At 40.9% G+C, this 12,755-nt stretch overlaps 1 protein-coding gene across 5 annotated transcripts in view; it reads left to right on the top strand.

The window, feature by feature from the left end:
* The window catches only part of CTNNA2 (catenin alpha 2), a 1,359,097-nt gene that overhangs the window by 769,909 nt on the left and 576,433 nt on the right, over positions 1-12,755 (top strand). The gene's annotated exons all lie outside the window — the stretch shown is intronic.

Raw genomic sequence — 12,755 nt, 5'->3', positions numbered from 1 at the left:
AGAATGGCAACCCACTTCAGTATCATTGTCTGGAGGATCCCATGAACAGAGGAGCCTGTCAGGCTACTGTCCGTGGGATCAAAAAGAGTCGGTGACTCAATTTAGTGACTGGCACTTTTACTTTCACTTTCATAGATGTTATAGCATTTAGATGAGACAATTGTGAAGTTACAGGGCAGTGCCCAGAGCTTAATAAATGGGGAGGGGGGCAAAGTGCCATGTGTAGTCATCCAGAATCTGGGGATTTGTCTAAACCTGGCACTGTCAAAGTACTTAGCCTCTGGCCCTCAGCATCCTTGTTTGTCAAATGAGGGTTTGGGCTAGAGGGACTTCTCAGGGCCCTTCTAGCAGGGAGATGCTGATTCATTAATTTCTGTGATCATCCATTGCCAATGCTATCCTGTTGGCTTTCTCCTGTGAAGGTTCAATATCCACCACTTCAAAATCTCCCTTCTTACTGTTCCCCAACCCTGAGCTTTTGTGCAGTTCTATCCCATCATCATCATCCTTTATCTTCGCAACTGAAATTCTTTGCTGTTAGCTTCTGGTGTTTGCTGTCAGGGATTTTCTTACTGTGGACATTTGCATCCTAGCCATATTATTTTCTGTTCCTGTCTTTGATAACTTTTTTGGGTTTTTTTTGCTCTATACTGCTTGACCCCTTGCAAAAAAAAAAAATAGGGCCAGTGAACTTTATATCCTTCTTATTTTATTCTCCTTTACTCTGTTAATTAAATTGTGCATTGCCCACATACCATGTTTATTAATGAGGCCACTATTTAAGTGCTAATAAAGTCTAGTGTAATTAACTTTATTGCTTTTGCTCAGCTTCTCTACTGGAGGACAGTCAGTCCAACATAGGCATATCCTTGTTTCATTCAAATGGTGGCACACCACTTCTGCTTCCTCATTATTTCCCTCATGCCATATTTCTTTTCTCTTTATTGAAGTAGATCTTTCTTCCAGGGAGGCCATCCCTGATGTATCTAACCACAACGAGCATCCAGTGCCTATTATGTGCTAAGAATAATGGAAATGTGATGGATGCTGGAGTTTCAAAGAAATGAAAGACATATTCCGTGTCCTTGAAGAGGTTAGAGTTGGCTATGGGAAATCAGGAAGCACCCAGGGATTGTCTTCGTCTGTTTGGCAAAACTAATACAATTTTGTAAAGTTTAAAAATAAAAAAAAAGAATATCATGGACTTGTTGGCTTCTAAATGGCAGAAATCTATTTCTCACAGTTCTGAAGGCTGGGAAATCCAAGATCAAGGTGTGGCATATCCAGTGTCTGCTGAGGTCCACTTCTTGGTTCTTAACAGCTCTCTTTAGTTTTAACCTCACCGTAAAGAATCTGCCTACAATGCAGGAAACCTGGGTTCCATCCCTGAGTCCGGAAGATCCCCTGGAGAAGTGAATAGCTATCCACTCCAGTATTCTTGCTTGGAGAATCCATGGACAGAGGAACCTGGCAGTGCTACAGTCCATGGGGTGGCAGAGTCTGACATGACTGAGTGACTAACACTTTCATTTTTCACCTGACAGGAGAAGGGGCAAGGAAGTTCTCTGGTTTCTTTTTATAAGAGCACTATCCCATTTATGAGGGCTCCATCCTTATGATCTAAGTTCCTTCCAAAGGCCCCACCTCCAAATACCATCACATTGGTTTCAACATATGAATTCTGAGGAGACCAAACATTCATTTTATAGCAGGGAGTTATGTATCATCTGATCTGTAATCTTGTAAGGCTGAATACAGGTATTTTGAGAAACTTACCCTAGTCTAGGTGGGTAAAGGAAGGCTTTGTTCACCACATGCTGAATGTAATCGAGAGACAAGAGTTTTCTTCTGGAAGACTACTATTAGGGAAGTTACATACAACTGAATTTTGACCTAGTATAAGGATAAACTTTAAAACTCTCAAGAGATGCTCAAATATAGAAGAAGTTGTTTGGAGCAATGGTGAGTTCCCTGTCAAAAGAGATAATAATATATTTGATGGGAGCACTTCAAGAAGATTTGTGGACTAAAAGTGAATTAGGAAAGTCAGCTATAAAATCTTGAATTCCTGAAAGACTTAGCTTCCCGGACCAGTCAGTAAAGGGAAAGTTCCTTGGAGAAATGGGACCTGGAAGTCTCATTAAATAGTAAATTGCTAGTTAAGCAGAGAACAGTGAGGAGGGCCTCACAGGCAGTGGGATAGAATGAGTTAGGAGTTCAGACTCAAGACTTATTCTCTGACTGATACTCAGATCTAGGGCCATGCATATAGGAACCCTCCTGGGAACCAGGAGTCTTATAAATGAAAGGATCAGGTATGGAAAATACAGAAAAGAGACATACAGAAGCCTACCTATCACCCTGGAAATGTGATAGTCCTTTAGTCCTTTGAACTCTTAAAATGCATAAGTATCTGACACTGTAGAAGAGATACTTAACAATAGTTCACCCCAGTGTCATCAGAGTGGCCTTAGAAAATTGAATCTAATTGACTGCGTTGCTTAACACTCTTCCGTTTTCCCTGATCACTTTCAATATGTACATCGAAGTCCTTAGTGTGGAAAATGAGGCAGTTAGTGACTAGAGCACAGGCTCCAGAATCCTCTCACCTGGAGAGAGATGCTCATGTTGGGCCAGTCATATGGCCGCCCTGTGCCTCAGTTTCCTCATCTGTTAAATGGTGATGGTTGTGATAACCCCAGCTCTTCAAATTCTTATGAAGACTGCATGTGTCAAGATATATATCAAGTATGTAGAACAGTGGCTGGCAAACAGATGGTATTAGCACTGGGTTTCTTCCCCTCACTCCTTGTGAGTTTCCTGAGAACAGGGCTCTTGTGTTCTCAGTATCTATCCCAGTGCAGGGCTGGCACATCATATGCATGAGGTGTAGGACATAGATTCTAGAGTTAGACTGCTTGGGTTCATGTTCAGGTTTCATTACAGGACCATCTGTACAGCACTTAACTTCATCATCTTTGGTTTTCTCATCTGTGAAACAGGAGGATAGAGATAATATGTGCAAAACTTTAATTGAACACAGAGCCAGGCACTGAACTTATTAGCTGGCATTATCATTAGACATCAATAGTATTGTTTGTGTTAATTTGCTAAGTCATGTCTGACTTTTTGCAGTCCCATGACTGAAGCATGCCAGGCTTCCCTGTCCTTCACTATCTCCTGAAGTTTGCTCAAATTCATGTCCGTTGAGATGTTTGCATAATTCAAAGTGCTGATAGAAAATACCAAAACACATCCACTTTCTTTTCACTCCTTTCCCTCCCTCACTGCAATGGTGACCAGTCAGTTCCCTCACCTGTTTCAATGTTGCATATCTAGGGATAATGTGACTGCATCCTGGCTTCCCAGGAGAACAAAGAAGATGGATGTTCATGTTTATAAAGTTGCTGTGAGCGACCTGAGGAAAATTGCAAGTGAAAACTATTGTTCTCATCATGATTATTAATTGATCACCCAACCACTCATCATTTGGAATATGACTGATCCATAGACGCAGGAGAAAGATTTATCACTTGCCTCCCCAAACCTGTGGCTGTGCCTTTCATTAAATGCAATTATCTCCCAGCAAATGCACACATCTCGAGTCCACTGCCTCTTACTCAATGAAATCATTAAACCTCTTTGCAGCAAGGAGCCGTCAAAAGCCACCTGATGAAAAATGGGCATGGAATGGAATTTGGATTTAATTATACAATATCTACTCTTGGAGAGCTTCAAGGATGTTTGTTCTGTTGTCTTTGCTTTCTTATTGCTTTTCTTTTTTAAACTTTTTTTTTTTAACCCTACTTTCCCTCCCATGTTACTAATTTAGTATGCGGAATACATATATATGGATTTTTCTGCATCTCTTCTCAGGACTGCTGTGCAGGGAGGAGCCTGCATCTGTTGGGGTTTGAAAGGAGGGATGGCAGAGTCCTCTGCATGTGGGAATCTCTCTGTAGAGCTTTCCCTTCTCAGGATCTTCAGCATCACAGAGAACCCCCGAAGAACTATGAATCTTTGCTTCCTAGAGTTCACAATTCAGCACATAATTCAGCTTTCTTGGAGGGATTGCCAGACCCCTCTCCCATTAGCTATAAAGAAACTTAGCAAATATAGAAGCTGACATGCCTTATCGGTAAGGTTCATGGAAATGAGAAAGGGGAATGAGACTGAGATAAACCACACAGGGGGAAACCTCAGGACCCCTTGAGAGACAAGGGGGATATTGAAAGGAGGAAGGAAACCTACCAAAGATAGAGCGAGCTTCTCCTGAGATTTGTGTCTGGCTGGAAGAGCTGAAGTGTATGGGGGCAGGTAGCATAAACCACATGAAGAGCAGTTTTCTGTGGGCTGAGTTCTACTAGCAGGAGAATATTTAGGCTGCTTTGGAAGGCCTAAGAAGCTGGAGCAAGGGTACCATTAACAGGAGAAAACATCAAATTGATACTGTGAAAAGGCTATCTGGGGTCAGGAAATGGCATATTCTCAGTTGCAAACTTATAGAGTACCCTGTGAATATGAGATATTATGCTGAACTAATATCTTCAAAGGGAAGAATACCAAGAATACCAGTAGAGAGTCCCTCGGGTGTTCCATCTTGATTCACTGACTACATCTTCTGACCCCAACCCCCCTCCCCCTCGGTAACCATCAGTCTGTTCTCTACGTCCCTGATTTCTGTGGGTTAGCAGATGCAAGCTTGTATCTATAGAATGGGTAAACAAGATCCTACTCTGTGGCACAGTATGTCCCTGATTTCTGTGGGTTAGCAGATGTAGCTTGTGTCTGTAGAATGGGTAAATAAGCTCCTACTCTATGGCACAGAGAATTGTATTCAGTATCCTCTGATAAAGCATAATAGAAAAGTATATAAAAAAGAATATATATATATATGTGTGTGTGTGTGTGTATAACTGAATCACTTGGTTGTGCAGCAGTTAAACACAGCATTGTAAAGCAACTGTGTGTGCATGCTTGCGTGCTGAGTTGCTTCAGTCATGTCTGACTCTTTGTGACCCTAGGGACCATAGCCCACCAGGCTTTTCTGTCCTTGGGATTCTCCAGGCAAGAATACTGGAGTGAGTGGCCATGCACTCCTTCAGGGGATCTTCCTCACCCAGGGGTCGAATCTCTGTCTCTTATGTCTCCTGCATTAGTAGCCAAGTTCTTTACCATTAGCACCACCTGGGAAGTCTTTTAACGAGCCCAGCCTAGCACTCTGTGATGAACTAAAGGGGTAGAATGCAGGTGGAGTTGGGAGGGAGGTTCAAAAAGAAGGAGATATATATGTACTTGTGGCTAGTTCTCATTGTTGTATGGCAGAAACCAACACAACATTGTAAAACAATTACACTCCAGTTAATAAAAGAATAAATTTAAGGCCCTGGACCTGAGTTGAGAAATCAGCTGCTTAAATAGAAAATAGGGGAGATGTCAGGACCATCACATTTGAAGAAGAATTAGAAATTTTAATCAATAAGAAGCTTGTCAGAGTAATGGAGTTGTTTGGCACTTCATAGAGAAAACAAATATTCGATGGGGATGAATGAACACAAATTTAGGAAAATAAAATCTCTTGAGAGTCCCTTGGACTGCAAGGAGACCAAACCAGTCAATCCTAAAGGAAATCAACCCTGAATATTCATTGGAAGGACTGATGCTGAAGCTCCAATACTTTGGCCCCCTGATGTGAAGAGCTGACTGATTAGAAAAGACCCCAATACTGGGCAAGATTGAAGGCAGGAGGAGAAGGGGATGACAGAAGAAGAGATGGTTGGATGACATCGCTGACTCAATGGACATGAGTTTGAGCAAGCTCCAGGTGATGATGAAGGATAGGGAAGCCTGGCATACTGTAGTCCATGGGGTCACAAAGAGTCGGACATGACTGAGTGACTGAACAATGTTAATGATATTACTAATTTGAGAGTGTTAATATGTCATAGTTTGTACAGTTACATTTTAATGTAAACCCTTTTTGACAAACAAATACATCCACATGTGGTTAAAAAGGGGAGAAATGCCTCACTGTTCAGTGGCTCAGCCTTTGACTCCACATGCTGATACTGAATGGATATGAAAGTACTCCAGCCACTGTTTCCCAGGGCTAACCTGTGTTTATTCACAAGCGACGTGAACATTAGTAAAATGAAGTAAAATGTCTCCTTGAGTCATTTTGGATAGAGAGTAGATTTCATATCACATAAATGCATTCTCCTATACCCCTTTTAAGAAGCAGCAGACAATGGAAAGGAAGTAGAAACATCAAAGCCCAGGCAGCTCCTAAGTGCTTGGGGGAGGGATTCCATAATTATAGTGAGAAGTTCTGTTTTGCCAAATACTTGAGTGGGAAAAAAATCAGTTCTAAAGACCTAGGAACTTCTTGTCAAAACATTACTTCACAGTGTGCTTAATGGAGAGTATGTAGATTTTAAAATGTATTGGCATGGTACTGAAAACAGTCATGTCTCTCATTTAGTTTAGTTGTCATTAACAAAACTAATACAATATTGTAAAGTTTAAAAATAAAATAAAATTAAAAAAAAAAGAACAAAACAAAACAAAACAAAAAAACAGTTGTATGAATTACTTTGAGTTGGGGGTCTTGTCCCCAGTTGAAAGATAAAGAGACTGAGGCCAAAAGGCTTCTGGCTCCTATGTTCTTTCCATTTGATGATTGTGCATCTTTAGTTTTCTGTCCTTTTAGTACATACCTTTTTTTTTTTTTTTTTAGCTCTCAAGTGTTTCACATTTGTAAAAATATTAGAAATCTTGATGTATATAGATAAAAATGAAGTGGTAGTAATGTTAACTTGGCAGGTTATGGATCTGTCCACCAAGCAATTAACAAAAATTTGAAGCCCTCTGTGAGAAGTTGACAACGTGAAATTGTACAAGGCACAAGATTTCTAACTGGTCTCTCAGGGAAGACATCATAGATGTCCCATAGATTCACCTAGTTAAAATCCAACTTCCTCCTTAACAGTACTAGAAGGGACTCACAGAACTTGTGAATTTATTTAAAAAAAATTTAAGTATTCAAGATATAGAATGCACACTACAAAGTATGTTTTAGGAACAAATTCAAGAATACAACTTCTCAGTGATGCGGTACTCACACAACAGTATAGTTCTGGAGCTGTTTACTGATCTTTCCTTCCTTAACCATCACAGGAACGCTTCCAAGAGCTTTGTGGAGGGACTTGTTACTGTCCTGGACCTGAGCAATCTCTTCTTCTTGATTTGTTCTGACTCTTTTTAATCTGAGTTCTATTGTTCTAAGTTAGGCTACTTCTTACTCATCCAAATAGATTTGATTCTATCCACAGTTGATCCATAATCCTGAGATATTCTGCCTTAACCACACAGTCTTCATTAATGGTATTACTATTGTTCTTCATATCTTTCTCATTTATTTACTCACTCATTCTGAAAATATTTATATAATACTTTATCAGACTTGTGCTCAGCACCTTTAACAGTTTGAACTAAATCATTTCTGTTGTAGGAAACTGTTCTGTGCATGGTAGAATGTGTAGCAACATCCCATGCTTACCCACTAGTTGTCCATAACACCCCTGCCTCCCTCTGTGACACTCAAAAATGTCTCTAGTGACTGTTGAGTCCCTGGGGGACAGAATCACCCGTGGTTGAAAACTACTACATTTTGTCCATCACTTTGTTAGGTACTATGGATCCTGGAGTAAACAAAATCTCAAAATAGTACAAATGAATGGATTATAAAAAGTTGATGTAAGAAAGTCTCCTTGGTTACTGACCATCGTGTGCTACCTGAGATGAATACTTGTGTAGAATCTTCTGCATGCTGAGAGGCTATGACAGGTCCAGCAGGCTATAGATAGTAGCACAAGGTCCTTTCTAAGTTCAGTTCTCCCTAGAAGATCCTTCTAGTCCACCCTGAAAACACTTCTTTCTCTGAAATCATTCATCCATTCATCTAAAAAGTATTTATTGATTGTCCACTTGGTCCCAAGCATGTTATTATGGCTGTCTTTTTTTTCTTACTTTGATTCATTCTATCTGTAGCCTCCATCACTAGCTACTAGCCACTGTTGGATGAGAGTAAAAGCTATTCATTTATAGTACCATGCTGCTCCCTGGAGCAATTCTCTTTCACTGCCATGTGCCCACTCCATATGGGATTCACAAGAGGTCTAGAAATTCATGATCCAATTAAACAAGAGCTTAATTAGTGCCTACTCTTTGTGAGGCACACAAAGGAAAATAACGGGATGCATTTTCTCTTGACCACAAGCCATTTTGAAAGTTGGTACATCTTGTTTCAGAAGCACTAGGAGCATTTTCCCAGCAGTTGCAAGTCTACAAGAGAGTATACTGTTCATGGCGGTTGCCACAAAGACTCACTCCTGGTGATGTGATGTGTATATTCCTCCTTCAGAGGAAGGGTTTCTTTTTTCGTCTCCAAAATTCTTCATTTGAAACTTCTACACTCTAGGTCTTATTTGCCGCAGTGGATTAAATATGGCTGCAGTTTCTGTACCACTTCTCCCATTGAGAAGTGGAGTTAATTTCTCATGCTCTTGAATCTCCTGACTTTGACCTGTAATACAGTAGAAGTAAGCCATGTAACTTCCAAGGCCAGGCCTTCAGAGTCCTGAAGATGCTCCTTTCAACCTTTGAGATATTTCCTCTCAAAATCCAGCTTCCATACTGTGAAAACCTCAAAACATAGAGAGGAGAGCTGAGGCTCTCTGACTGACAGCTCTAGCTGAATCCTCGAACAACAGTGAGCCCCACCTCAAAGCCATGTGACTCAGGCCACCTGGGGTCTTCCAGTGTCCTAGAGCCCCAGCCAATACCATATGGACCACAGATGAACTGCCCTTGCTGAACTTTGTCCGTGTTACAGAATTGTGAACAAATAAATATGTGATTGTTGTTGTAAGCCACAAAGTTGTGGGGTGGATTGTTACTCATCCATAGATTTATAGCCAAGAAAGACAGTTTCTTCTCAACATTTATTTCCTTGACCTTCTACTTTCATGTTAAGAAGTCCATGGTTTACTGTCCCAAGTATAGGGTTTCAATTTAGCTTCTCAATTCAAGGTTTTCTCTATCATTAGTGACTTGTCTTGGAGGAGAAGTGGGTGACCGAGGATGAGATAGTTGGATGGCATCACGGACTTAATGGACATGAGTGTGAGCAAATTCTGAAAGGTAGTGGAAGACAGGGGAGCCTGACATGCTGCAGTCCATGGGGTCACAAAGAGTCAGACACAACTTAGCAACTGAACAACAACGACGACTTGTCTTGCCTTTGGGAGCAAAGTGGACCAGTCTCTCATACTCTCTGGATCACTCCTCTTGGGTCACAGTTGAATTTAGATTTGGGCTACCAACCTCTCACTTTAACGAGTTAACCAAAAGATTGAATGTTCTGATTATAGAACCCAATTTCTAATTTAAAAAATTCTTTTAAAAGAAAAGAGAGAAGTTCTTTGTTTTTAGTCACTGCAATGTTTCCAGTGTGGGATTCAGATCAAGACAAAAATGACAGATGTACCCAGACATTCCTGTGGGGAACCATGGTCCTAGCTGCGGGGCGTCAAGATCAGGAAACAACCACTGAACAGCCCAGCTGTGATGAGCTCCTGTAGGTCCCCTCTCAGACTTTCTCACAAAATTCCCCTTGTAAATCATTTTTAGGGGCCTCTGAATTCCTGTCTTTCAGTAGAGCCCTGTTTTGGTGCTGTGTATGCTTTTCTTATATGAAATATTTAATAGTCAGCCTGAGCCTTGTAGCAGGCTAATGTACTCTGTCTCCTGTTTTATTGGGGGTATTTTGTGTTAGAATCATTCACACCATGTGGTGGACTTCTCGGCCCCTATCTCTCCCCACCCACCTTCCCTCCCAGTCCTGTTATGATGTTCATTTGTCACACGCAGTGCTGTGGTCCAGCAGAGAAACACAATTGATATGCCGTCAAATGGCTCTTGACAGAGTGGCTTTAAAAGCTTTTAGAGAGGATGTACAGGGGGAAGTTTTGTTTTCATGGAGTCAGTGTGGCTCATCTGTCCGTATTAAATGTCTAACAGTTACATTGAACAAGAATGACATTTTAAATAAAAGTAAGTACTGCTTAACTTTTTAATGTCATTCTTCAGAGCCAAGGACTTGATGTTTTGTTTTGTTATGTTTTTGGTTAAAGTACGTAGCTCAATTTATACTACAGGCTTTCTTTCTTCCATTGTTAATGTCTAAATATCTCTATGTTCAGTTTAGTTGGTGGATTTTTTTTCCTCTTGAGGTGGTTGGAGATTTTCTTTTCTTTTTAAAGGACACTGACAGCTTTTTTTCTGTACAGGTTTAAAGGCTACCAGTCTTGTCTGGGTAAAAGTCTTGTCCTCTGTAAAAGGTAATAGCAGAAGCAGCAGCAAAAACTATACAAAATGTTTGGAAGGGGAAAGTCCTCATGTGAAACAGAGGAGCTGGACATTAACAAATCAGCAGCCTGGTAGGCAAGAACAACCTAGATAATGCAAATGTCAGATCATGGCTGAATCAGGTGGTGGGATCCAGTCTTTGCAAAAAATCAGCCACCAGGAGGCCTCCAGGGCTCGAGGGGCAACATGAGACAGATGCTCACATATCTGGTGAACAATCCTGGAATGAGGTGGTGCAGTGGGAGACCCAGAAAGCAACTCCAGAAGTAGAGAATGGCCTTACCACCAAGGTAGCTCGTCCCAGTCACAGGTTTTATTTTGTGAAATTTGATTCTGGGTGGGCATAGTTTGCCCAGGCTCTTTGCCAAACCCGAGTTTTGTTTCTCTAAGGCTATGAAAGGCATGAAGGTATGGATAAAAAGTTCCCCTTAGGCTTCATAAAGGACAGCTGTCATTGTTTTCAAAATAAACCCTAGCACCTTTCATGCATGGCATTGGGAAGAACATTTCCAGTTACATAGAGGGGATGCCCTGATTTTGGCTTTCCTCCTGTAGATCCTCTTCTCTGTTGCTGTTCTCTGTTAAGTGGACCCAGATCTCTTTCACTTTTTTTTAAAAAAAAGCTTTTTATTTTATATCGGGGTATACCTGATTAACAATGGTGTGATAGTTTCAGGTGTACAACCAAGGGAAATAGCCATACATATACATATATCGCCTTTCCTCCAAGCTTCCCTCCCATCCAGCCTACCACATAACATTGGGCAGAATTTCATGTGCTGTACAGTAGATCCTTGTTGGTGCAGGGAGTTTGGGATCGACATGTACACACTGCTATATTTCAAATGGATCAATATCAAGGACCAAATCTCTTTCATTTTAACTTGATGCTTTATTAGCACAGATGAACAAGCTGGAATTCACCAAATTAATAAATAAATAAATAAAAGGAAAGCTCAGAAAAATCTCAATAAGCTGACATAAAATGTTTTGATCCTCTTCATTTATAACATAGGCTTTCTCTCCTCTTTCTTCCATTATTAACGTCTAAATGTCTATTTTCAGTTTAGTTGGTGGATTCTCTTTCTATTGAGATGTTTAGAGGGTTTTTTAACTTATTTATCTTGTTCTAGGACTCAGTGCTTCTGGGGAGTGTACTATTCACACTTTCACTAAGATATTTATCTCTATAGATGTATATGGATTCACACACACAAGCCCACACCGTAGCCATTTCAACAAGGCTCAACTCAAAACTCAGAAATTGCATGCCCTGTTTTCCATAGCCAATGATCCCTCCTGCTTCCTCTGTAGGGAATTTTCTATATTCTCACAGCCTGGGTTCTAGACATTAAACAACCCCTTTATATTGACCATTTTTGTAACATGTCTATGTAACTGCAGTCCTGGCAGCATTAATCAGAGAGAGTGCCTGGGTAAGCACTAGAATTTCAAGTGCCTAATTCTTTTCCAAGTTATGTTAGTTAGCTTTGCCTAAAGAAGATCTTCACCTTTGGACTCAAGGATACACAATTAGATTGAATCAATTTAGTTCAGTCACTCAGTCGTGTCTGACTCTTTGCAGTCCCATGAATCACAGCACACCAGGCCTCCCTGTCCATCACCAACTCCTGGAGTTTACCCAAACTCATGCCCATCGAGTCAGTGATGCCATCCAGCCATCTCATCCTCTGTCGTCCCCTTCTCCACCTGCCCCCAATCCCTCCCAGCATAAGGGTCTTTTCCAGTGAGTCAGCTCTTTGCATGAGGTGGCCGAAGTATTGGAGTTTCAGCTTCATCATCCGTCCTTCCAATGAACACCCAAGACTGGTCTCCTTTAGAATGGACTGGTTGGATCTCCTTGAAGTCCAAGGGACTCTCAAGAGTCTTTTCCAACACCACAGTTTAAAAGCATTAATTCTTCAGCATTCAGCTTTCTTCACAGTCCAACTCTCACATCCATACATGACTACTGGAAAAACCATAGCATTGACTAGACAGACCTTTGTTGGCAAAGTAATGTCTCTGCTTTTGAATATGCTGTCTATGTTGGTCATAACTTTCCTTCCAAGGAGTAAGTGTCTTTTAATTTCATGGCTGCAATAACCATCTGCAGTGATTTTGGAGCCCAGAAAAATAAAGTCTGACACTGTTTCCACTGTTTCCCCATCTATTTGCCATTAAGTGATGGGACTAAATGCCATGATCTTAATTTTCTGAATGTTGAGCTTTAAGCCAACTTTTTCACTCTCCTCTTTCACTTTCATCAAGAGGCATTTTAGTTCCTCTTCACTTTCTGCCATAAGGGTGGTGTCATCTGCATATCT

This window comes from Bos indicus x Bos taurus, chromosome 11 (assembly GCF_003369695.1).
Source record: "Bos indicus x Bos taurus breed Angus x Brahman F1 hybrid chromosome 11, Bos_hybrid_MaternalHap_v2.0, whole genome shotgun sequence".
In the NCBI taxonomy this organism is placed as follows: Eukaryota; Metazoa; Chordata; class Mammalia; order Artiodactyla; family Bovidae; genus Bos; species Bos indicus x Bos taurus.
The sequence above is the reverse complement of the archived record's forward strand: the minus strand, read 5'-3'. Positions and strand labels throughout refer to the sequence as shown.